This window comes from Neofelis nebulosa, chromosome 4, assembly GCF_028018385.1.
Source record: "Neofelis nebulosa isolate mNeoNeb1 chromosome 4, mNeoNeb1.pri, whole genome shotgun sequence".
NCBI lineage: Eukaryota > Metazoa > Chordata > Mammalia > Carnivora > Felidae > Neofelis > Neofelis nebulosa.
The window spans coordinates 59641777-59667470 of NC_080785.1; the positions used below are offsets into that span (position 1 = coordinate 59641777).

A 25694-nucleotide genomic window follows, 5' to 3' on the forward strand; every position below is an offset into this window, starting at 1 on the left:
ATTGGTTGAATGTAGGAAGTTAGCAGCCCTAACCCTGACACCCCATTCCCAAGTATTCCCCCAAATCCCAAGGATACATTTATATGTACTAAAAATTATCCTTCATCTTCTCCCACCCTGAACTTTCTCCTAATGAAAATGTCCTTCACTGGTTGCAGCTACCATCACTCTAGTCTTGGCTGGTACTCTCCTTTTGGCTTTCTGTGAAGATGGCCAGACTGGCCCTCTTCTGACACCTGACACGAGACTGAGATGCTGAGCAAAAAGGATCAGAGATGATGGGAGAGAAAAATGTATACTTTATAACTATTGCTTCCATACATAGCCTTGCTCAAGTACCCATCAGGTCCAGACTCCATTACAAACACAGTTCACCCCACTTCTAGGAAGTCCCCAGATGAGTTTCACTAATGATGGGACAAATTCAAACTGACAGATGTTTAGAACAGGAACAGGGAGATAAAGAGTGTGAATTTATCTTTTAAGAAGTTTGGCTTTCACCCTATGACTTGTAAAACATCAAAAGGTCTCCTATTTTTCTGCTGTGTGCCAAAGCATGCCTCACCCTGACAGTTTTCTCAGTAACTTCAGAAAAGTGTACATGAAAGCCCAGACAGATACCAGTAACTGAGAAAAAGTCTGTCAAAATGAAAGGAAATTGAGGAGGAGTTTTCTCCTTTCTTGGCTCCAAGAACATGTGGCCCAAGAGAGTTGTGTCATTATCATGAACTTCTCTTATTTAGTTTTATTTTCTCTTTTTTTAATGTGGGGTGTGGGGAAGGTTGCTGTACTAGTTTTCTACTGCTGCTGTATCAAATTACCACTTCCAATAGCTTAAAAAATACAAACATAATAACTTATAGTTCTATAGGTTAGAAGTGCACCTTGGGTTTCACGGGGCTAAAAATGAAGGCATCAGCAGGGCCATATTCATTTCTGGAACTTCTGGAGGCTGTTCATGTACTTCAGTTCATGGCCCCCGTCTCCATCACTAAAGCCAGCAATGGCAGGTCAACCCCTTTTGAAGTAGAATCTTTCTAGCACTTCTTTCATCATCATTTCTCTCTTTGTGATTTAAAGCCAGGAAAGGTTCGCTGCTAAGGACTATTAGTAGACTGAGTCTACCCAAACAATCCAAAATAATCTCCCTATTTTAAAATCAGCTGAGAAGTGACCTTAATTCCACCTGTAACCATAATTCCCTTCTACCTTGTAACATAATATATTCATAGCTTCCAGGAATTAGGACTAGGACATCTTTGGGAGTCATTGTTGTGTCTACTATGGTTGGTTAAAGACAAGGAGCTAAGAATCAGGAAGACATAGGCATTATAGTGAAAACTGGACCAAAAAAGCGCCCCACCCCTGCCCAAAAAAGCAACAGGTTCTTGATACCATTAATCAAAAGGAAAGTTGGTACAATGTTAGAGTAGAGGGTAAAAACATTTCTCCCAAATGAGAGCATGTTTATTTTTCAGTACTTTAAGTTCAGTTCAGGAAAAAAGAATTTGCCTTTATTGTCCACAGTATCTGCTGCTTTTGTATATTTCACTGGGCAATCCAGATTAGCTTGTTCCTGTGTCAGTAGCCTGTCTGCTAAAGAGATGCTCTGGTGGGAGAAAAAATATTGGCCTTAGCAAATTGTGGGCCAAGTTATCAGCACTACTTACTCTTGGTTGGGGCAGATATCTCCCTAGCATTATGCATGCTGGAACATTCCCCAACATTACCACAACTATTCAGGTTGAAGATTTTGCTACTTCCTGTTGCTCATGGATGAGAAAAATAGAACATAATCTATTGGATTTGTATGTGGTAGGCGAATACCATGGGCAAGGTGCTGCTTTCTGGGGGCAGGCAGCTTTACAGCATGATGGCAGTTAGGTCTGAATAGCTGGGTAGCAGTGGAACCTCTCTAGTGGAGCATTCGAGCTGTGAGAGGTGTAGCTGTACCTCAGGCATGGCCTTTGGCAGAGTGACTAGTAGTATGTCCTCTGCTCTGCCTGTTATCTTCAGTGCTGCCTGAACATTCATTCAGGTTTGCTATGGAGATTCCAATGCATCATGTACGGTGGGCCTAAAGTCACAATGACCCAGCAGGTGATGCTGTATGAATTCAGGGGAATTATGACTGAAGCTGGCCCTAGAACCCAAGAAGGATCCTGGAGATCATTCATCAGGCAGTGGCTTGTTTGTAAGGAGGTCCACTGTTTCTGGAAAGGAATAGGGCAAGTAAATCAGGGAGGAAGCTGTATACCAACTAGTACAGAAATATTTATAATTTAGCAACTGATATGGGCGTATCATCTGAACAGCAGCCCTGATTTGGATTCAGCCAAAACACTGGGTAGTTTTCTCTCCAATTTTTAAAACCTAAAGGGTACCCTCCCTAGGCAAATGGGAACTTCTCATCATGTCTATCCTTATAAAGCATGCTATCCTTGGTAATTCTAAAAGAATATTCTGTTTTTATACCATGAAGAATTATGCCTTTTCTCAATAAAGAAAACAATACATACCGATAATATTTGGTAGGCTATGCCTTCAGTATATATCCTTTTATATCATGCTTATCAAAATACTTCATAAGAGATTTATAGGATTCATAATATATTTACCAGTTGATTCCAACATCTTAAAACCTTTTAAAGATTGAGGCCCAAAGGAATAGTGTGGGATGAAATTAAGATCCAGTTTTCCAAACTTCCACTTTAATTGCTATGACTATCACTAGCATATTTATTCATGCTAAAGTGACTGATGTTCCCATAGATACTCTCTCAACTTAAATAATATCTTGCAATTAAATTAGATTCTTCTATAAAACAATATCTGGTAACACATTTATATGATCATTCATAGGTATAGTCATATCTGCTAGTTGGTAAAAATAAGAGAACACTGTGAAAATCAGTGAAGAATTTCTACAAGCCATTAAGAAATACTTAGGGAAGAAACTGAGGAGACAAACAGTTGGATACGAGCATCAGAGGTGCATATTTTGCAGTGGCTTTCCTGTAAGTCCCTTGAAGTCAGGATTCATTCAACAGATTTTTACTGAAGCTACTAAGGCAGGCTGGAAATACAAGTAGGACAGGAAGAGATTATTCTACAGATAAGAGGTTTCCTGATGAACAGTTGTTGATACAAGTGATAATAAATGGAAGTGGCGGGAATGGAAAGGTTTAGTAGAGGAAATGACTAGTCAAGATTTTGTGGGTTTAAATATATGATGTTTGTATTTGCACAGAATCGTTTTACACCTACATCCTCCTTCTGATGATACATGATCTTATGCCAGTGCTGGTGTGTCAATCATTAAGATTGAAATGTCTAGACTGGACTGATATTCTCAAGGTTCTTGGCAGAATGACTCACTTGGGTATGAAACCACATGCACACCAAACAATCACACTTTAGTCCACGGTGATAGTCTGGCATTTCTCGACATTTACAATGTTAGAAGTGAGTAACCACAGAATAGCAAGTTTCTATGCATGGTAATCTGATAAAATACTCAAGGAAGATGGAGAGAAATTAAAATGAGTTTATGTCTCTACCCTTCTAGTTCAAACATCCTTTCCCACTGATATGATTGGTACTTGTGGTCAAAATAGTGTCTACCACTTTTTCACTGATTAAATCACACCTCTGAATTTCACTTACTCTGAAGCTTGCAAATATATATATCCTCAGATTTAATTTTTCTGTCAAAAATGCATCTACAATTGAGACGTTTAAAAACAGCTAGAAAAGAACTACCAACTCTACTAAAAGTTCAGAAAAATGAAACACACATTACTATCTACATTCATGGAATTTGTCTCACACTCAAAAGGTTAACAGGCAAGTATAATCAAACACCAGTAGGAAAATATAAGAAATCCTTTTGAAGTTTGCAGAGAACAGCAAGCACTGTTCTCTGAAGAGGTATGGTACACAGTGGTGCTAATGCATTTGGTTCAAAATTTACACAAACCGAATTAGGTTTTATCTTTAAGATGCAGAAATTAATCTGAACAAATTAATAAGTAAATGTAAACATTATGTTTTTAAAACATTAGAAAGCTAGGGAATGTAACAATAGTTACCAAGAAAAAATATATATGTGAACATGGAAAACATGTTTTTTTAAAAAGGGCATTTTAGGACAGTGAAAATACTCTGTGAGGTGATTGTGATCATATGGGTCATTGTACATTTATCAAACCCTCAGAATGTCCAACACCAAGTGTGAATCCTAAGGTAAACTGTGGAATTTGGGTAACTGTGTCAGTGAAGGTTCATCCTGGTAGAAAATGCACCATTGTGGTGAGTGACATTGATAATGGGGGAAGCTCTGCATGTGTGGGAGCCGGGAGTATTTGGAAAATGTTAGTACCTCCCTTCATTATTTGTGTAAAGCTAAAGCTGCTCTAAAAATACAAAGTCCTTTAAAAAGGGGGGGGGGGCATTAGAAGTTCAGAAATGAAACAAGCTTCAGTTTTCTCTTCAGGAAAATTTGAAAGAGCACAGAAGTATCATTTAAGTATTTTCCTGTTAGAGAAAGAATAGCATTATAAGAAAGTAAACAAATATACTATTTTGAGAAGTGTAATATGCTTATGTCTTTGCATTTCCTTGTGAATAGTTGTTTCCTTAGGCAGACTTGGAATCTTGGGGGTGATTATGAGAGCCACAGCAGAGAAGTCAAGAAAGAGTGAGAACTTCCCAAAGGCAGTATGCAGACAGACAGTAGTCTTGACAGCCAGACTTTGAGAGGATTTCCTAAAATCCCTCGTTTCTCCCTTTAAAATTTCTAGAAACTGGCTTAGCAAGATTGATCATAGAGTTTTTGGGGAAAAAAAAAGGTTTTAGCCATAAAGAAAGAAGAAGAAAGAAAATCTTACCCTGTGGTGCCAAGGGTTGATGGGAAGAGAAAAGGAGGGCCAGGTAGAAGAAGGCAGAGACACACATGGCTAGATATCTCTTTTCCAGGCTGAAGTCCTAATGGGGAAAGTGTGTGAAATAAAACAAGATGCTCCAAAGTATCTCATTAATCCGGGCCAGATGGATCAGGTGAACTTGGTGTTGGAGAGACAACCTGAGTCTGGCTTCCTCTTTCACCTGCTTCTTCTGTGTCACAGATAGGATCTACAGTGCCTGTGTTCCCTGACGAGGACATGCACAAGTAAGTTGAGAGACTGGTTGGGGGTTGCCCCAGGAAGCTCAGAAGTCAAGGCTCAGTGGATGAGTAATCAAGTGCCTGTGAAGGTTACAGAGGGGCTGAGTCAGCAGGAAGTGGACTGTGCCCCGAGCAAATCCAGGGTGTCCAGATGTGAGTTTCATTAGCTCACGTTTCCATAGCAGATGCCTGAACACTGCTCAGATGTTCTGGAAGACCTTCCATTGCCACTGGGCTGAGGCAGCAAACTAAACCAGATACTTCACACCAGAGGTGACCCCTTCCCACAGCTTCTACAATGATCAACTAAACCACACACTTCCAAACTGTAGAAGCCTTGTTAGAAAAGGGCTCAGGAGAAAGCCTTATCTAAGATTCTGTTCATCTTACCATAGATTATTATTATAGAGGATTTAGTTTGGGGATGAGACTAAATTGTTACTTTTTCTTTTAGTTCTTCCTACCTTGTAGGTGCATATGATGAAAACAATCCAGGTGTCACCAAGAAATAAAGAGGCCATGGTTTCTTTTCAAATCTGAGGATGTGAGTAAATTTGCAACTCCATTACAACCATCTATCTTATTATTATTTACTGCTTCAGAGCTTTCTAATCTTTTCCTGGAGACCTAGATTATCACTGCCCATTTTCCAAACAAGAATCTCCTTCCTTGGCTATCATGACATTGACCTTCTTTGTCTTTTCCTGTCTATCTAGGATGCCTTGTTTTGTATGTCTTTATCTGCAGATCTTTAAAACTTAGCCACTTCTCAAGGCTCATGTTTTAGTATCACATACTGATTCATTCTGTTTGATCTTTTGTTTCATGGGAAATAGTTTCATATCCAGCATGGAGGAAAGTATTTTATAAATAATTGTGTTATGATCAATTTGTTCTATCGTCTATAATTTTGTATTGGATAATTGTTTCGCCCTCGACTTTAAATGATTTCATGTGTATATGGCTTATCTATACTGACCCTATTTCAGTCCTTCAAGAACAGTGACTGTCATCAACAGGATATTGTGCAGTGCTTTCCATAGCATGGGTATTTATTAGAAAACTGAACTGCTTTGGTTATGATGAGTAGACCAAGGAGACATATAAGAGAAGTCAAGAAACATTTTGTTTTAAAATAGAAACAAAACACATGGGTAGCAACTAATTTAAAAGTAAAGCAATAAGAAATGCATGCTTCTTAAAGAGAATGGGCAAATACCTGTTTAACCACTTAAGTTGCATATGACCTCATGAAGTAGTCAGGTCTAACTGTAAGTTTCTTTGTTCATGTTCTTTCTTTCAAATGGATAGAGCAGTTGAGAAAACAATTACAGTAAAACAATGGCTTGTAAAACCCAGTGAGCTAGAAAATCAATTTTAATTAATTCAACTCAAAGAGTTTCCACATAACTAGCATTGACTGGGCATGTACTGTATGATTGGTAAATACGAAGAAGAAGAAAGCATGATTCTGGCCTCAAAGAACTTTAAGTTTAGCAGGGGGAATTAGGCAGAACCTAAGGCTATACAGAAGTACAAAAAGGGGGAAACTTTTATTTTTAGGAAATGGGGAAAGTTGCTCTGAGGAAATGGCCAATGAGTTGGACTCTGCAGATGCGCAGACATTGAGAAATATTCTGAGCAGAGAGAATCATATGTACAAAGGCATTTCCATAGAGCTTTTTCCTGCCTCTTTGCTTTTTAATATTAAGTTAATCCTCTAAATTGTAATACAAATGTGTATCAACACTGTCTACCAACATGTGTATTTATATTAAAAATGCAATCACAGTAGAAAGTTAAAGGAAATTTCCATCATTATAACATTTTTCTTTACTGAGGTAAATTTAACATATAATTGACCATTTTAAATTATACCATTCAGAGGTGCCTGGGTGGCTCCATTGGTTAAGCATCTGACTCTTGATTTCGGCTCAGATCATGATCTTAAGGTTTGGTTTGTGGGATGGAGCTCAACATAGGGCTCTGTGGTAACAGTGCGGAGTCTGCTTGGGATTCTCTCTCTCCCTCTCTCTCTGCCCCTCCCCTGCTCATTTGCTCTCTCTCAAAATATATAAGGTTAAAATAAATAAATAAATAAATAAATAAATAAATAAATAAATAAATAAATAAAATGTACTATTTAGCTGCACATAGTGCATTCACAATGCTGTGCAACCATCAGCTATCTTTCTCATTTCAAAGCTATTATAGGAAAGATTAAAATTATCTGAGTGATCATATACAGTTTAAAGTCATTATCATCTGTCTCTCCTATTAATTGGTCCATGCTAAAGAAATGTCTAATTTTATTTGTTAGAAATTCAATTTGCCATATTTAAATTAAATCTGTATTTTTGGGATTCCATACCTTCAGATTGTTCCACACAATTCATCAATTCAATTTTCAGTTTTTAATAATTTTTTAGACATTATGTCCATATAGCTTAGGTTATAAGGTGCACATGAACATTTTTATTCATGGCATATATGTATATGGAATATCATTCAGCCTTTAAAGGGAAAGATATCCTGACACATGCTACAACATGGATGAATCTTGAGGATATTAGGCTAAGAGAAATAAGCCGGTCACAAAAGGACAAATATTGTCTGATTTCACTTCTGTGAGTTACTTAGAGTAGTCAAATTCATAGAGACAAGAAATAGAAGGGTGATTGCCTGGGTCTGGGAGAAGGTGGTGAGGGGAATTTTTATTTAATATGTACAGAGTTTCAGTTTGGGAAGATAAAAAAGTTCTAGAGATAAATGATGATGCTCGCTGCACAATATGAACATACTTAATGCCAATGAATTATACACTTTAAAATAGTTGAAATGGCAAATTTTATGTTATGTGTATTTTACCACAATTTATTTATTTATTTTTTTAATGTTTATTTATTTTTGAGACAGAGAGAGATAGAGCATGAACGGGGGAGGCTCAGAGAGAGGGAGACACAGAATCTGAAACAGGTTCCAGGCTCTGAGCTGTCAGTACAGAGCCCGACGCAGGGCTCAAACTCACGGACCACGAGATCATGACCTGAGCTGAAGTCGGCCGCTTAACTGACTGAGCCACCCAGGCGCCCCTGTATTTCACCACAATTTAAAAAATAAAAATTAAAAAAAAATCTTTTCTAGTTGATCAGAGATACGTTACCCCACTAAGAGGCAATGAATAAACAAACTTTCCTACTGCCATGAGAAAACACTAGGGTAAATGTCCTTATTGTGCTATAGACCTGTCATGTTCATGGTTATATTTACAGTTTCAAGTCAGAAGCACAGAAAAATCCAAGAAGTCAGTCTCACCATCAGGAACACCCTACGTTTACTGATAAGGGTCAGCTCACCTGGGGAAAACCAGCTTCCCTTACAAGGTTTAAGTCTTCTGCTTAATGGGGACTCCTGTTTTAAAACTGTCCTCTTGAGCAAGAGATGGGCACATCCTAACCTTCTCTATCTTTCTTTGCCATTATGAAAACATCTAAATGGCTGTCTGTTAAGAAATAACATATCTTGTAGCACCTTCTAACTACTGAAAATTATTCCGAATGTACACCACTCCTGACAAAGAAAACTCAACTCTTTCTGCTTTTAAAAACAAAAGGCATAACAAATACAAAAGGCTTTTAAAAACAAAAGGCACAACAAATAGCAAAGACTCACTATATATTTTATTGTGATGACTTCGATTTCTGTTGGATTATAGTTATTGATATACATATATTCTAAACAAGCATATCATAAATTTGGGCATTTAAAACTGTAGCTGAGCATTTGGAGCAACAACTAATTTAGAAGATATCTATCAGTAATTCAAGCAACTGAGAACATACTATAAGATAAAATAATATAAAATTATAGTCTTTTAAACATTGTTTATACTGCAACTGCTCAAAGGAAAAATTATTTTTGTCAATGATCTGTTTTTACAACATGAATATTATCAAATACTGTGCCATATCACAGGGACCTAAATTACCTGAGTCAGGAGTATTTTTTTTTAATGGGTATCTACTTTAAATTAACTTTAAATATTTTAAAAAAACTTTTGGGAAATATGGTATGTTGAGCATAAGTCCAGTTGAAAACGATCTCAAATAAAAATATAAGAATAGATGAAAGTATTTTTTGTTAGTGGAGGCAGTGGTAAAAATCAGGGAATAAATATTGACTTATGTCAGGTTTATTTACTTTACTTTGTGGAGTTTTTGCCTATTCTTGGGCTTCTCATGGCCACCCCATTTAGATGTTACTCAACACCGACAACGAAGATCTGTGTGGAATATTTCCAAGCTGGCCCTTCTCACCATTTTGCCTTTCCAAATTAGGCCTCTGACAGAATTTCCCCCTTTCCAGTAAGGCCACACCACTTTCTTAGGGAGAGACTATAGGTTGCTCTTTTATGCCTTCCTTTCGTTTGATTCCTCCTGTATTATCTATAGAAGCTTTCTTGAGGGGGGCCTGAGTTGTTTTCCTGGACAAAAGATGTTACTCTTTGATCACAAGGTAAGAACCTGGGATATCACTGTTCCCTTACCTTTGACTCTCGCTAAGGGAATAAGCTTAGGGTTCTCTGTTCTTAAAAGGGAAAAAAAAATCCTCCACCCTGCATTTTATCCCTTGTGATTATGGCATTACTTTCTCTACACCATCAGGCTAACTGAAAAACTGCCTCCTATTGCTCATGGCCCAGTCACACCATGCTGCTGAAGTCTACCAGTCTACGGCACACATGATCTCTTAATTTCTAAAACAGATGACTCTGGGATGCTTATCTTACCTGATGTCTCAGCATTGTCTGATTATACTATGGGCTATTCATTCCTCCTTGAGCTCTCCCCTCCTTTGGCTTTTATTTGCACCATATCTTATTTTTGCCCTCTACTTTCCCTTCTATTCATGGAGTTTTCTTCTACCCATCCCATAAATGTTCCTGTACCCAAGGTGGCCTTCCTCACAACTCAAACTTAGTGGGTTGTGTCTCCTCATTTATGTAGCTTCTTGTAGCACCAATATGCTTTGACACAAATCTGCATTTTTAGCTCAGGTTTCTCTGCAATACTGCCATATCCACAGGCTCAAGTCCTTCTGATTAAAGTCCCTACAGCGTCTCACACTGAGACTCTTCAAACCTGAAATGTTCTACTCTTTTCCCACACCTTCTTTCCTACTTTATGCTCTGAGTCAGGAATTAGGAGTTACTGTAAATGAGCTAAAAGGAGAAAGCCAACAGAAGTTACTTATCCCTAAAAAAATATGAAATTTTTTGACATGAGCGTGCAATGGTTTCTATAACAAGCTAAAAATGTCCTTGATAAACTCGTATTTCTCAGCTATCAATTTCATATACAGATGAAATAAGGCCCTAAAATTTCATTTGATATCCTGCCTGCAAGTTCCAGATTAGGGTAATTGATTTATATGTTTTTCTAAGCAGTAGGCATTTTGCATTTCAATGAGGCTATGATAGGAAATAATTCAATAAATATGGTCTATGCATGAGTTTTCCTATCTGTGTGTTGACATTAAACTGAAGTCATGGTTGGGCACTGACACATGGGCATTTGTAGAAAGTTTAGATATAAACCAGTCTCAGGAAAATGTTTTTATGCCTGAATTTTAAGTAGCAGGGCTTTATGTCTGGAAAGTATTTTGTTTAACAGAAACAGCACCAAGTACAGTGAGGCGAAACGGTGACTGTTGACTATTCATGCTCACAGTGCTGAACGTTATGTCATGACTCTTGTGTTATATACCTTTCTCTTCACACATTAGGCCAATGTTTACCAGAAAGTGAAGAGCACAGCCAGTAGATGTTTTGACCTGTGAAAAGCATTACTTAATTCTCTGAGGTCTCAGGTAAAACTTTTCAACTATGAGTTGACCTTTGGCCTGTGAAACAAGTGAACTGTTCAGAGTCGTCACCCTAAATGTCTCATTACAAAGCCTGAGCTGGCACTTGAAAGTTAAAGTCAGGTTTATAAACAACTCAACAGATTGGCAAATTAATGTTAAGGTCTCACATCATCGTGTTTTCTTTTTCTTTTGCATTTGTGTTTTGGAAGCTGTCTCTAGGCTCTGAACTTATGTGGTCTGGGTGTGAACAGTGGATATGTTCAGCACGGAATGTTGAAAAAATTCTCACCAAACAAGTGTAGCAGTTTTAATCAGAATTAGCTAAAGGGCATAACACTGTAAAAGAGAAAATGAACCACTCTTTTGCTGTCATCAACAACGATGAAATGGCTCTAGGCAATAGCTGAAAAGTGCTTTTGAACTTGAGAAGCTCAATGATTTGGCAGTGAGGGGGATCTTGTTTGTCTTGCTAGTTCTAAAGAACTATTTATTCCTCAATAATTCCAGTAAGTAAGGCACAAAGAAAAAAAATCAATCTCATTTTTTCTAGATACCTCCCCTTATATCATTATATTTTACATCACATCCAAAATATTGTTTTTTATCTACATCTTAATGTGTTATATCTACTTAAAAGATTATCTTCATAACCTAATCCTGCAAATAAGGCAATACACGCTCTAAAGTTAAAGTTGTTTTGAAAATGATAGATCCTTGTTGTCTTAGGAAATTAAAGCAGGAAAATTTTATCTTGGTCTCAATGTCCTTTTTCTTTTCTGAAATAATCATAAAAGGATTTATTTCCTTAAGAACTTGTTAACTTATCTAAACATCTGCTACTCAAAAGTGATTACTTGGGAATTTCCAGGTCACACAAACATGCAAGTCTAATGTTACAGGATTCAATTAGACAGAAACCAGTAACCAACCAACCATTTATTTTTATCTTTGTATTCCCACCAGCAATGTATGAGTTATTCGACATCTTCACCAGTGTTAGCCATTTTAACTTGGGTGTGATGGTAACTCAGCATGGTTTTAATTTGCATTTCCCCAGTGGTTAATGATGTTGAACATCTTTTCCTGTGTTTCTTTGCCTTCCAAATATTCTGTCTGCTGAAGTGTCTGGTAGGTTGTTGTTTTTTCTTTCTTTTCTTTCTTTCTTTTTTTTTTTTTTTTTTTTTTTTTTTACCATGTTTTAACTGGGTTGTTTTCTTACTGTGGTATTTTGAGAGTTCCTTTTTTTACTGTGGGGCAAGTCCTTGTCAAATATGTGATTCTCAGACATTTTCTCTCACTTGGTATCTTGTCCTTTCATTATATTAGTTAACTGATTTCTGACAGATTCAAAGGCAATGTAGTAGAGAAAAGACAATCTTCTCAAGAAACAGCCCTGGAGTAAATGGACACCCACATGCAAAAATGAACTTTGATTCCTATCTCAACCCATGTACAAAAGTTAACTCAAAAGACATCAGAAACCTAACTGCTAAATTGAAACTATAAACATATTGAAGACAACAATGGAGAAAATGTGTGTGATCTGACATTAGGTAAAGACTTCTTAGATGAGACACTAAAAGCATACTCTGTTAAAAAACTGATAAACTGGATCTGATCAAAAATTTACAAGTCTGCTCTTCTAAAGAAAAACACTTTAATATATATATATATATATATATATATATATATATATACACACACACATATATATACATACATATATACATACATATATATACATACATATACACGTACATATATGTACATATATACATATACACATACATATATACATATATGTACATATACATACCATACATATATACATACACATATACATATATATACATACATACATATATATATATATATATATATATATATATATATATATATATGATACAATAGGAACACTCAGGAGAGTGTCCTGGAAAGGAAGTAAAGAAATGGTATCAAGAAGGAAGGGGCGATCCACTGGGTCAAATATACTAAGGGAGAGTGATTGGTTTAGTTCGAATCAAGGAGTACACACAGACAAATGTCCCCAGACTCTATATGGTCAGTTTGTCCTACTCATGACTCAGCCATTCCACCAATGTAGGAAACACAATGGCATCCGTGGCCCATTATCTGGTGAGACAAACTCACTCTTGGTACTGTAGGCTTTGTATCTGGTACACAAGGGGTTATATTCAGGCTTATGGGCACTTCAACGTCAGTCATTATTATATCTGCATTCATACATTCACTCCTTCAGTAGTTACTGAGAGGCATCTCTGGGCTCAACATTGAGCACATACTCATGATGAATATATACTAGTCATTTAAAACAGGCCATGTCTGAAATTACAGAATTTATCTAAGAGAGGAGATGAAAATCATTAATCAAATGGTCACACTGGGCGAAACTATGATGTTTCTTTCTACTGCACAGTAACAATGACAAGTTTATTATTAATCCTACTATTATGAGGTATTATTAATCATAGCATTGTGAGGACTATGTTTGGAATAACTCTTTGGTCATCAGTGGCTTGTTTATATCAGTTAGAACCTCATACTGTGAATGTGACCCTGGGTATGGATAGGCCTTGGGTTTTTTAACTCATCTTTATGTTTCCAGCTGAGATTTCTTTATCCTTCCCCAAACTGAAGTTGCTATGCACCTTAATTCCATTCTCATGTATCTCCCCCCTCTTTTTACTTGATCCCTTTTTAGAATTAATAAGCCAAATATAAATATAAGGCCTAGAAAAACATCAATCATGATTAACTGAGATGAATCTGAAACATAATGTGGTTTTTGTAAAATATAAATATTCATGGGATTGTCACTTGTGGGAAATTGATAATTAATAAATATTGACAATAGAGGTGGAAAACAAAGATATGCTTGAATAAAAATAACATATTCTATTTCAGCAAGTATATCCTCATACAGGTAGACTTCTATTACTAGAGATTTTTGCATGTTTTTACCATGAGCATTTTTCACAGAGGTTGAGAACACAGATTCTGGAACTAAAATGCTTGGGCTCCTAGTTTGTCTACCTACCAGGTGTGCTGACATGAGTAAGTTAACCTCTCTAGGCCTCAATTTTCTTATCTATACAGAACATATAATACTTGTACTTACTTTAAAGTTATTATGAAGATTGAGTTAATATGTATAGAACATTAGAAAAGTTGCTTGTAGATAGTAAGCTTATTGTCTATATATATACAGAGAGAATGAGAGAATGAGAGACAGAGACAGAGAGACAGAGAGACAGAGAGAAAAAGAGAGAGAAGGAGCTGAAGCTCTGGGGTTAGACGAGTAGATTCAAAGCCTGGTTTTACTACGTACTATTTATATGACCTGGTGTAGTTAATTAACCTCTTCATGTCTATTAGCAAAACAGGACTCATAATAATAGCACTCATTCCTCATAGAGTTGCCATGAAATAGTGTATATGAAGCAATTAGCACATACAATCAACACCAGCTTTTCTTTTAGCGTTGGTGGTGAGGTATTTTCAAAAAAGTAGATGGAATCATGTAAATGGATCACAAATTATTTATGGTCTATTCCAAAATAAAGTAAGAAAAAAAGGGAGGGGGAAGAAAACTATAACCTAAATTTCCTGCATTCTAGCAATGCTGAATGAGGGTTTCCCACAGATAGTAACTTAAATCCAAAAAGAACACAAAACAGAAATGTTGACAGAATGATTTTAAGGTTACCAGAGTGAGTGAATGGCTTGTCATTAATTGGTGATCTATCCCATGATTTACTCACTATGAAGAAGTTAGATTTATCAGTGAAAGAATGCTAAATACTTCACTTTTGATTTAATGGCTAAAAGCAGTAAATGCATTACAACAGGCTGTCCAGATGGTTGCTTAGTGAACTCAAGAGGAAAAGACGTAAATTTGGAGGTAGAAAAAATACACTCTTTTTGCTGCTCTGGGGTGAGCTTTAAGAGAAATGCAGTTCTGGGAGAAACCACTGCAGCCTACAGACCAGCTGGCAGGCAGCCATAGGAAAAGAGGGAAGACTGGAGCCATTGAGCATTTCCAGGACTGGGTTACAAGTAGCTCCAGGCACTGTGAATAATAACCACAACAATCAAAGGACAATCTATATGCACAAAGATCATGGAAAGGACTGTTATGACCACATTCATCTTTCCTGTGACACCTGCTTGTACAGACGATATCCATCATCAACAGCACCACCTTTTCAACTGACACAGCACTATCTTCATGGCGAGACCTAAATTTTTTTTAACCAAAGTAACTGAACTACTTTCTGTACGTAAGCCCAATTTCATCATGCCAGGGATAGAAATAAAGTCTTTTTCACATTTTATTTTCCGTGCTGGGGTTTTAGATATCTCTTACAAAACAAACAAGTTGAGAGATCAGATGGACTAACTAAAATTTTAATTATAAAATTAGTTTTTGAAAAATACTACTTCTATTAGTAAGTTGACAATAGAAAAATATGAGGAAGTATTTAAATTAAGGAAGTTAAGATTTTTTAATCCATACTTAAAAGTTTCCTAAGATACCACAGAAACCTTTCTCCTCGGAACAAAGCTAATTTTACCATGATAAGAGGACATGATTGTGCTGAAGATAATTTGCTTTCACATTGAAAATTCCCCTTAAGATAAAGAAGATCATGTTCTGTAACTTGGACCAAGAGATGGCAAAAACTGTATTTGGATTTTGATCTTTACTTACTGTCTTGATTTAAGTGAGCAAAATGTTTTATAGAAGTGGAAATTAAAAAAAATACCTCTTTAACTTAATATTCCATAATGATTACTAATTAAGAATCAAATACAGGAATCTCTGTTTTTCTGATAAAATAAAAGTAGATACAAATATATAATTTATAGTAAAAATTCTTATAGATCTCTTTCCTTAGACTTCTTCGTATTTCATTGTCAGAGCTTTATTTTTTGTCAAATGATGGCTATTCCTTCTTATCTAGAATTTACTCTTACATTGAACATTTTTTTGTTTAAATTTTTACTGGCCACTAAAGGTTACAAATTAAGCCTGCTTAATTCTTATAAGCCAGCAAAAAAACATACTTTCTCTTTCTTTATTTAGGGAAATGTCATATCAACAACTCCAATGTCATATTTACTTTATCAATTCCTTTATAATGCACAAGGATTAGTAATTTTAAGTAGGAAATAACCAGACCAAAGTAGCTTTACAGCTAAGGTTAAAAAATGAGTGTTCAAGTAAAATATGAAGGTTTCTGGACTTTCACGAACTTTTGAACCTCCACAGCTTGCCAAATTTAGTTAAATTTTAATTGAAGTGTAAATATTATTTATCTTAAAATGAAAAAGAGAATTAATACAAACTGTTTAAAGCAGGTAGAAAGTATTTTATATAATGTTTTGTTAGATATATATCAATAGGGAACAAATACTATTTTGCCTGATAACTTCATATACCCCATGCCTTTTACTTCCTAATGGTATTATGCAGTGGTCTAACAGGTAGTTCTTACAACTTGGTGGTGGAAAGGTCATGGTGCTAACAAGATTAGATTCATAGCCAATCATCTTCAAAAATGTATATGAAAAGTGAGGGAAACAGAAAGTCTGTGCACTGCAAAAAAAGAAAAAAAAAGAGTTTCTGGCTCTCTAAAACCCTGTGAGGTGAAAGGTGATAATCAAAACATCAAAAAATAAAATGTCTGCAAAACTGGGTTTTGTGTGAAACATTTACCTTAGTAAGTTACATTAGCAGAATTCTGTGTTAAGGTGGTGTAAAAGAGGATATGAGTGTGCACAATGGTTTTGTTAGAAACAGCATAACCTACCAGAGATATGAGTCCCACGGTTGAATTTCACACCATCTAACCAATTCTTCCTTTCCCAGGCAATGAGAAATATTTCCTACCAGTCCAATAGCCTTCCTTACCAATTTAGGGCTTTGTATTCATTCAGGGCTATGGGAGGGAACAATTAATATCCTAAAACAAAACAAAACAAAACAAAACAAAACAATCAGTGAAATGGATGGATGATACTGGACTTTGGAGATAATTAGAAACAGTCTTTTTCTTTCTTTTTTTTTTTCATTTTTTAACATTTTTATTTTTAAGAGGCAGAGAAGGAGCATGAATGGGGGAGGGGCAGAGAGAAAGGGAGACACAGAATGTGAAGCAGTTTCCAGGCTCTGAGCTGTCAGCACAGAGCCTGACACGGGGCTCTAACTCACAAACTGTGAGATCATGACCTGACCTGAACTGAGTCACCCACAAGCCCCAGAACAGCCTTTTTCTAAAGCCTATAAATGAAAATAATAATTAATAATAATAATAATTAATAATAATAGTAATAGTAATGTGACCTTGCTTAGTGTCACCCCTTTGAATTCAATTCCAGTGTCAAGTGACTCTTATTCTTTTCTTTCTCAAAGGAGTGTGTTAAGTCTTTTTCAAAGAAAAGAGGCCATTAAATGTATAACATTTGTTCCAGGTAATAGGTTAAGGATTCATATTCATAAGAATGAAATGCTGTGTATTGTTCAGTCTCTAGTCATTGTGTGATCACTCTAGTTAGTCTTCAAGGCTTTTCTATTTTCAGGGAATAAATATTCTACCTCTCCTGAGTATCAAAGGAATAAAAGGGTAACTAATCAGCAAAGTAAATAAGTGAAGAAAATGAAAGTTGTAACATTAGCAAATGCTGAGACAAGTATGTTTAGAATTGATTCAAATTAGAGCCTAACATATCAAAACCTGTGATATGTAGCCAAAGCTGTATTTAGAGAAAACTTTTTCATCTTAAATGTATTTATTAGAAAATTATATTTAAAATCAAAGAACTAAGCAATCAGTCCAACAATCTAAAAGAACAAAAATAAAGCCAAGAAAGGAATTAAGATACATATAATTGATGCATCAAGCAAACTGAAATAATTGACATAATTCAAAAAATAAAAATAATTCCATGAAAGTTCATATGAAACAGGCAAACCTTTGACAATTACAATTAAGAAAAAAGGCATAGACTTTAAAAATAAGACTATCTTCAATTATATCTACACAAGATTTAAAAATTACTAACATTGGCAAAAAGAAGACCTGGAAATCTAAAAAGACAAAAAATAGTAACAGATATTGAAATGGTAATGAAATAAATGACTTGCTCCCTACTAGTCCTCACTAATAGCTCCAGACCCAGGTTATTTTATAAGCGAACATGGACAAATCTTCTTGAAACAGGAAATTTCTTTTTTAAACAAGCAGATCATAATAAATAATAAATAAATAATAAAATGGGTGTGTATGTGGTTCAGTTCATTAAGCGCCCAACTCTTGATCTCATCTCAGGTCATGATCCTGTGGTTCATGAAGTAGAGCCCTGCCTTGGGCTCCACATTCTCCAGGCTGAGCTTATTTGGGATTCTCTCTCTCTGCCTCTCCCCAACTCAGGCGTGCCTCATTCTCCCTCTCAAAGAAACTTTAAAAATAATCAAGTGGTAACACATTGAATCCAACAATGCACTGTAAAAATAATGCAGCATGACCAAGTAGGGCTTTCTCTTGGGAATACAAAAATGGCTTACCACTAAACTCGTTCAGTGGAATGTACTCTATTAGTATATTAAAGGAGGAAAAATCATTGGATCATCACATTTGATTTTGAAAAGTTATTCTAAATTAATTCAAGATGTTTACAACAATTTTTAAAAGCTTTTTGTAAAATAAAAAAAAATATGTAATTTCCTTGATTTATAAAAGGATCTACCCAAGTCCCTCATCAAGCCCTATCCCTAGTGATGAAATAGGTTTATATGGACAAGAAGAAGGAAACTGTTCAGCTTTTAACTTGAGGTCCCAGCCAGTGTAACAAAACAGAGAAAACAACTCAAATATTGGAAAGGAAGTTATAAAACTGTGACAATATGCAGATAATACAAGCATTTATATGAAAACCTCAGTGGGGTAGATAAGGGAATTTAATCAAGATGGCCAAATACAAGTTCACCATATGATAACCTGTAGCTTTTATTCATAACAGTAAGCCAATGAGAAAATAAAAGAGAACAAGAGGTCTATTTATAGTATAATAATCGCATCAAATACTTGGGAATAATCCTACGATGACTTTACTGGAAGGCATAAAAGGGGAAAAGTACTTTGTTCATGAATGAGAAGGTTTAATATTTAATGATGTCTGTTCTCTCAAAACAAACTATGAATTTAGCACAAGACTAATAAAAAAGAGAATTTTTTTAACCAAAATTTAAAACCTGTCCTAAAATCCACAAAGAAGATTGAATATTTAAAAATCACCAAGTGCTTGCTTGGGCAGCACATATACTAAAATTAGAACTATACAGAGAAGATGAGTACGGCCTCAGGAAAAAAAAACAAACAAACAACAAGATAAATGTATAAAAGAAAATGAAGGGATGGCCTTGACTGCTACATATAAAACATATTATAGGATTATAGTAATAAAAATATTATAGGGGCGCCTGGGTGGCTCAGTCGGTTGAGTGTCTGACTTCAGCTCAGGCAGTGATCTCGTGGTTTGTGAGTTAAGAGTCCCACGTCGAGCTCTGTGCTGACAGCTAAGAGCCTGGAGCCGTGTTTGGATTCTGTGTCTCCCTCTCTCTGCCCCTCCTCTGCTCATGCTCTCTCTCTCTCAAAAATGGATGAACATTAAAAAATTTTTAAAAAAAAACTTTAAAAATATTATATTAGTGGGATAAGAATTGATAACTACATCAGTGGAAGAGGAGTTTAAAAATAGAGAAAAGCGGATGGCCAACAGGCACATGAAAAGATGTTCAACGTCGCTCCTCATCAGGGAAATACAAATCAAAACCACACTCAGATACCACCTCACGCCAGTCAGAGTGGCCAAAATGAAGAAATCAGGAGACTATAGATGCTGGAGAGGATGTGGAGAGACGGGAACCCTCTTGCACTGTTGGTGGGAATGCAAATTGGTGCAGCCGCTCTGGAAAGCAGTGTGGAGGTTCCTCAAAAAATTAAAAATAGACCTACCCTATGACCCAGCAATAGCACTGCTAGGAATTTATCCAAGGGATACAGGAGTACTGATGCATAGGGGCACTTGTACCCCAATGTTTATAGCAGCACTCTCAACAATCGCCAAATTATGGAAAGAGCCTAAATGTCCATCAACTGATGAATGGATAAAGAAATTGTGGTTTATATACACAATGGAATACTACGTGGCAATGAGAAAGAATGAAATATGGCCTTTTGTAGCAACGTGGATGGAACTGGAGAGTGTGATGCTAAGTGAAATAAGCCATACAGAGAAAGACAGATACCATATGGTTTCACTCTTATGTGGATCCTGAGAAACGTAACAGAAACCCATGGGGGAGGGGAAGGGAAAAAAAAAAAAAAAAGAGGTTAGAGTGGGAGAGAGCCAAAGCATAAGAGACTGTTAAAAACTGAGAACAAACTGAGGGTTGATGGGGGGTGGGAGGGAGGGCAGGGTGGGTGATGGGTATTGAGGAGGGCACCTTTTGGGATGAGCACTGGGTGTTGTATGGAAACCAATTTGACAGTAAATTTCATATATTAAAAAATAAATAAATTAATTAATTAATTAAAAAATAAAAATAAAAAAAAAAAAAAAAAAAAAAATAGAGAAAAGCATATGCTAATTTAAGATACCATAGAAGTGGCATTTTAAATAAATGGAGTAAGAGGTTCATTTTTTAATATGAGTTCTTGGGAGAATTATCTACTTATTTAGAAAGATGTTTAGAAAGTTAGCTCATATCTCATATTCATAAAGACAAATTTCAAATGATTATAATCTAAGCATAACATTATAAGAGTATTACACTAATAGTATAATTTTTTTTTCCTGTTGGGATATGGAAGGTATTCTTTTATTTTTCTTAATGTTTATTTATTTTTGAAAGAGAAAGAGCACAAGCAGGAGAGGGGCAGCAAGAGCAGAGCAAAGGATCAGTGGGTTCCATGCTGACAGCAGAGAGCCCAATGTGGGACTCAATCTTATGAACTGTGAAATCATGATGTGAGCCGAAGTCAGATGCTCAACTGAGTGAGCCGCCGAGGTGCCCCTGGAAGGTATTCTTAAATAAAAAATTTCTAACAGGGAAGAATTGGAAGTGAACTCAACGTCTATGTATAAAGGGACTCCTAATCTGTGGTATGGAAAATAAGACATCAATTTAAAGGAAAGAGGCACTGATAAAGGGGAAAAAAAAACCAGGTTTTGGTATCATGGTAGGTATGATACAATTTTTATTTAAAAAAAGACCAAAACAGTACATTTTCTCTACAATTATCAATTTTTACAAATGCATAAAACAAAGTCTAAAAGTACCCACATTAACCTGATGGCAATCGTGGGCCGTGTAGAGGGGGACTAGAATTTAATATTACTATCATAGGTATTTTAGCGCTGTAGATAATACTTAAAGTTTAAATAACGATATCTAAAAATGGATAGGTTATAGGTAGGTAGATAAGTAAAAAAAAAAAAAAATCATTGTGGGGGAAAAGGTGATAAATCCACAATTTCTACAAAGGAAATGACAAATATGAAGATCAAATGTTATTGGAAATAAAACAGCTATCTGATTTGACAACTGTGGGGATGAGTTTGTTTTACGAGTTCAGCTAAAATCCTACAGACTCAAGCAGTTTTCATTTTTTCTGTTTTAGTAAAATAAAACGTTTTCAAAATATTCCAAAGGGTAAATGATTTCATTCCAAAATAGTTAAATGAAATAAGCATGATTTATAGTGCAAATCAAAATATTTAAATCATGCCATTTCTGTGGTATCGCTGGAGGCAAACTTTTTATCCAAATGTTCTTCTTTGTAGCTTAAAACATAATGTTAACCTACGGTCCATATTATTTTAAGTATATTTAGTGCCTAAATAAGTTCTAGGAATTTCTCTGCTCAAAATTAGCCAATGTTGACCATGAGGGATTCAAAAGCAATATTAACCCAAGGTCACTGAAATGGCCCTAAGAAAACAATTTTCCTAAGTGTAAACATATAGACCAATCTTATGCACATTTTTAGAACTACATGTTCTTTTTTTAACTGTTGCTGGTCATTTTGTGTATGTTTGAGCTCTACCAGGAATCCTATTTTGATCTCCTCATGCCCAAAAAAGATAGAAATAAGGAAAAATAGAAAGGAAAATAAAAAACGACTGTGACTCAGAGCTTAAATTGTATTAAAATTAATGCCAGTAAAGATTTTTTGGGAGATAGTTAATACTGGTGGGAAGGAGAAGGGTCTTCCTAAATACTGCTATGGGGAGAGCAATTTAACAATGTGGGGCAAGAACCTTGACAAATATTCATATAATTGCTCACACCGGATCTATGTCTAGGCATTTATCCTAAAAAAAACTGCAGCTAGATAAAAATTAATATCCTATTATATTCATCATAGGATCATTTATAACATCACAGGCAAACTAAAATTCCAGCAATAGGGCCAGCAATAGGGTACTTTTGGATAAACAAACTATGATACATCTGTATGATAATAGATTATTATCTATGCAATAAAATATCTTTGAAGATGAATTCATGACATGAGAAGATGCTTATATTTATCAAAAAAGATACAGAATTTTATTTATAATAATGAATACACACACACACATACAGTATGTGTGTGTGTGTGTGTATATATATATGTAAATACTTGTATCTATCTATCTGCCTACTACCTACTTACCTACTGACCTATATTTGAAAGGAAGGAAATAACTGCCAGTGACTCCTGGCAATGGAGGTAAAACAATGTACTTTAATCTTCTCTAGCCCGTATCAATGCTTCAGCCTAATTTGTTTTTTGACAGTAGGTACTGAAAAAGTGAAAATCTCCTTATTGTGTAAAGTGAAAAATAAGAAAAAAAATTAACAATAGCCCAATCATTTCTCTTCTAGTTTCCCATCCCTGGTTCCCAGGGGAAGATTCTCTAAATCAGCATATTCTTTATTCAGTGGGTATGCATGGGCTCTTCTTGTTTGAAGACTTCACTGCTGTTGCACCTTTATTTCTATTTCTTTGTTTATTATAAGTGGAGAAAGTATTGTGTACTCTTCCCCTAAAGCACAAACCTGACACTGTCCAGCAGAAGGTGGTACTGAAGTCTGTGAGTTCATTATCACCTTGAAAAGCAGGCTGTAACCTCTAGGCTCATCAATCTGCGAGAAGGAGAGAGAGGAGAAGGAAGAAAATATGTTGACAGGTAAGAAGAAACTCAGTCTCAAATGGTGTGGAATGAGTAAGATATTCACCAGTGTGGTCTTCTCATCGACTGGGGCTCAGCTGGGACTATAGCAGGTCCAGGCCACCAATTTCACTGCCACCACTGTCACCTCCCACTCCAGCTTCTGTTTATGAGAATGAGGCTAGTTTCTCAATGGTCCCTTACCTTCAAGGCTACTACTTCCAAAATGGGGTGGGACTATAGCCTTTTGGGTTTGTTTGTTTGTTTGTTTGTTTGCTCAGTTGCTTAGGGAGATAAGATTTGACAATTTTGAAATCACAACATTTACCTGTCCCTACTGATCTGACCACTACAACATTTTTTTGTGATCAATTCTAATTTTTAAACCAAAACATGCTTATTACCATGTGAACTCTGAATATCAACATGACCTCTGCTTCTGCTTCTCTTTTTTCTAATCAGAGTGGGCTACCTACTTTATTTAACCTCATTTCACAAAGGTTAGATAACCACAAACAGAATTTTTTTAAAACTCTGCTTTAGGAATGGACTAACATATTTGTAACATTTACATTTAAGTTTTTGAATTGTGGGTAAATTTTATTTACAATTTTTATTTTCCAAATCTTTTTATTTATTTATTTTTTTTTTTTAATTTTTTTTTCTTTCAACGTTTTTTTATTTATTTTTGGGACAGAGAGAGACAGAGCATGAACGGGGGAGGGACGAGAGAGGGAGACACAGAATCGGAAACAGGCTCCAGGCTCTGAGCCATCAGCCCAGAGCCCGACGCGGGGCTCGAACTCACGGACCGGACCACGAGATCGTGACCTGGATGAAGTCGGACGCTTAACCGACTGCGCCACCCAGGCGCCCCTCCAAATCTTTTTATAATGAGTATTACTTGTATACTAAAAGGGAAGAGAGAAAGAAATATGCATTGTGGGTAATAGCTGACCTTTGTCTAAGCTATTTTAACTACCTTTAAACCAAATCACATTTACTGGTGGGAAAAATATATATATATGTAAGGTGAGCCACACATACAAAAAAATACTGTTGGTAATTTAACTCTCTATGGTTGATATTTCTAAACTCTGCTTTTCGTAACATCATGTCACCAAATTCTGTGTCTTCTGGTCTTTCGGGTTTCTGCTCAAACCTTCACATATCACCCTAATGTTCTCTCTCCACATGTCTACTAATCTAGTAGCTATCACCCTGTACATTTCTTCCATAATTCCCACCATAAAATCTGTAATTATTTTATTTGTTTACTTATTTTTCTGTCTCCTCAGACGTGTAAGTAAGCTTCCTCTGCAGGACATAGGCTGTGGGTCCTTTTTCTAGAATACTGCCTGACATAAGAGAGTACACAACTGATATTTAAAGGGTCAATGATTAAATACATCATATTTTTAATAATTTTTCTAGTTTTTCTTTTACAACCACAAGCCAGAATAGCTCCCAAGATGGTGAGAAGGTGACTAATTTTTACTCTGGTGATAGCAAATAACTAGCAATTTTGCTTATATTTCACATGTGAACCATCACTTTTCCTGAAAATGAGTAAAAAAAATAAGATTGGGATCATGTTGTTTTCACATACTTTTAAATTTCTGCATGCAACAGTATTTCCAGCTCCAGCTGGAATAGAACTAAAAGTACTGGAATATTATGAGAAAAGCTATTCCTGTACAATGTCCAATCTGATTTTACAAACTACGTATGTTTGGAAAAGTTGTAGAGAATATGAAAGAGATTTTAGATGCTAATGCCACAAATATCTTGGGACTAGTCTCAAAACTTGACCCCAAAAAGTCACTTAATATTTTTGCCTTTCATACTGTACAAAATGTATTGCACATGCTGTATTTTAAAATAAGTGATCAAAGTAGTGACAAAACAAACCATTACATATAGTGCTTTCTATGTGCCAGGAACTGTTTTTTTACATGCTTTATGTGTATTATTAACTCCTCTAATCTTCTGCATAACCTTATCACATAGGGATTATTAGCCTCCTTAATTTACTGATGTGGAAACTGAGGCAGAGAGTAAGCATATTAGAGGGCAAGAAGCATCTACAGCAGCGCATCTGAGTTTCCCTCACTAAGCACAGTGCTCCACTTTATGAAGCACATTTTTCCCTTTCCAGAGTGACTGCTGGCTGGCCCAAGGTCATGTGGCTCAGTAGAGCCAGGATCGAAACACAGCCTGGCAACAGAGGTTTCCTCCTAGCTCTCTATGTTGTAATGCTTCTCAAAAGACCTATAATGGGTAAGACATATTAGAGGAGCTCAATCTGCTATCATTTACACACAGGAACCTGTGGTATGGATAGGAAGGACACTGGAGTTGGATTTAAAAGTCTTGGAATCAAACTCTGAGCTCTATTCTTGAACCTGTCGCTCATGTAGCT

At 35.9% G+C, this 25694-nt stretch overlaps 1 long non-coding RNA gene and 1 pseudogene across 3 annotated transcripts; one reads left to right on the forward strand and one right to left on the reverse strand.

The window, feature by feature from the left end:
- Nucleotides 1-1223: 1223 nt before the first annotated feature.
- On the reverse strand, nucleotides 1224-23465 carry LOC131509321 (uncharacterized). 3 transcript variants are annotated; one of them, XR_009260431.1, is made up of 4 exons: nucleotides 23340-23465; nucleotides 23160-23246; nucleotides 16864-17016; nucleotides 1224-2213 (listed from the first exon to the last, which is right to left on the reverse strand). It is a non-coding gene; the product is annotated as an uncharacterized LOC131509321 (long non-coding RNA). The 3 variants fall into 3 exon arrangements; XR_009260432.1 differs by having other exon boundaries at nucleotides 1229-1609; XR_009260429.1 differs by lacking the exon at nucleotides 1224-2213 and having other exon boundaries at nucleotides 16358-17016.
- LOC131511228 (U6 spliceosomal RNA) lies at nucleotides 19351-19450 on the forward strand (annotated as a pseudogene).
- Nucleotides 23466-25694: the final 2229 nt, after the last annotated feature.